General features: G+C 42.0%; 1 pseudogene; it reads left to right on the top strand.

The window, feature by feature from the left end:
* Window positions 1–535: 535 nt before the first annotated feature.
* On the top strand, window positions 536–1084 carry LOC102815825 (annotated as a pseudogene).
* Window positions 1085–1758: the final 674 nt, after the last annotated feature.

Below are 1758 nucleotides of genomic sequence, written 5' to 3'. Positions count from 1 at the left end.
TGGTTTCTAGGTATGGGTGAAGAAAATTAAAACAGCCCACGAGAGCCAAAATACAACCTTTAGTATATCCCACCTGAATTTAGAGACCATTCAAAAAGAAATTTGATACTTTGAATAATAGTGACCTAAGATTAGAGGAGCTGTGGGATGACATTAAAACATCATCCATGAAGAACAAAAGGTTATTAAAAAGATAGGAAAGAAAGAAAATACCAAAGTGTATGGCATAAAAGACTCTAAAACTTGCTCTTGAATACAGAGTAGCTAAAGCGAATGGAAAGATAAGCACTGGACTGCTAAACACAAAGTTGGCAATTCAAACTCACTAGCCAATCCTTGGAAACCCTATACGGTGTCACTGTGTCAGAACTAACTCCACAGCACTTAAAAAACAGCAAAATGGAAGAAATGATGACGCATAAGAGATGAACAGAAAATGTCAACGCACAGCTCAAGAAGACAAATTATTTATAGTAAAATGTGCAAAGACCTGGAGTTAAAAACCAAGAGGGAAGAACACTCAGTATTTCTCAATATGAAAGAACTAGGACCCTGCTGTCTGCCGCAGCCACTCCAGACAGCTGGAACAAGGTCATGTACCCCGAGCCCCTGCACCAAGCACAACAGTGCCCTCACCTCAGACCTTGCTGTCCCCCCCATCACCTACATGTCCAAGGCCTTCGGACCTCCTCATGGACCAGCCTGTGACCCTCGTGAGAGATTTCATCAAGCAGCAACACGCCAAGTACCGATTCTACTACTACCACCACCAGTTCCACCGTGTCCGGACATCACCGAGTGCCAGGAGAAGGATGTGCTGTGCATGTTTGAGGCGGAGATGCAGTGGCAGAGGGACTTCAGAGTTGACCAGGAGATCGTCAACATCATCCAGGAGAGGATGAAGGCCTGTCAGCAGAGGGAGGGTGAGAGCTATAGGCTGAACTGTGCCCCAGAGTTGAAGCAGTTCATGCAAGTGTCCAAGGCCTTCCAGGACCGCTACCAAGACTTGAGAACCCATTACTCGGTCAGGAAGTACTTGGCGAAGCAGAAGCAGAGAATGCTGGCTGACAGGAAAGCTGCCTGATCATCGCCCCCTTCCCCCTGTAACTATTGTCCTGAATTAAAGTCAGTTCTCACTCCTGGCCAAAAAAAAGAACTAAAGAAAAAATTCATGCCTCAAGATACAATATTGAAGGATTCTGTTGGCAAAATATTGAACAACTCAGAAATATCACTGTACCAAAAAGAATTGGTTGATGTTCAACTATTTCAGAAGGCAACATATGATCAGGAGCTGATGGTACTATAGGAACAAGTCTAAGCTGCACTGAAGGCATTAATGAAAAACAAAGCTCCAGGGAGTGATGGAATATCAATTAAAATGTTTCAACAAACTGATGCAACACTGGAAGCACTCACTAGTCTATGCTAAGAAACTTGGAAGACATTTACATAGTCAATTGACTGTAACAGATCCATAATTGTGCCCAGTTCAAAGCACAGTAAACCCTATAAAATGCAGAAATTATCAAAGAATATCATTACTAACACATGTAATTAAAAATTTGCTAGAGATTATTTAAAAACAATTGCACCAATACATCAACAGGGAGCTGCCAGAAATACAAGCTGGATTCAAAACAGGACATGAAACATTGCTGACATCAGACGGATCTTGGCTGAAAGCAGAGTATATCAGAAACATGTTTACTTGTGCTTTACTAACTATAAAAATGCCTTTGTGTGTATCATAACAAC

The sequence above is a fragment of the Chrysochloris asiatica genome, unplaced genomic scaffold, assembly GCF_000296735.1.
Source record: "Chrysochloris asiatica unplaced genomic scaffold, ChrAsi1.0 scaffold00047, whole genome shotgun sequence".
Classification (NCBI taxonomy): Eukaryota; Metazoa; Chordata; class Mammalia; order Afrosoricida; family Chrysochloridae; genus Chrysochloris; species Chrysochloris asiatica.
This window is presented reverse-complemented; position numbering and strand designations above follow the sequence as displayed.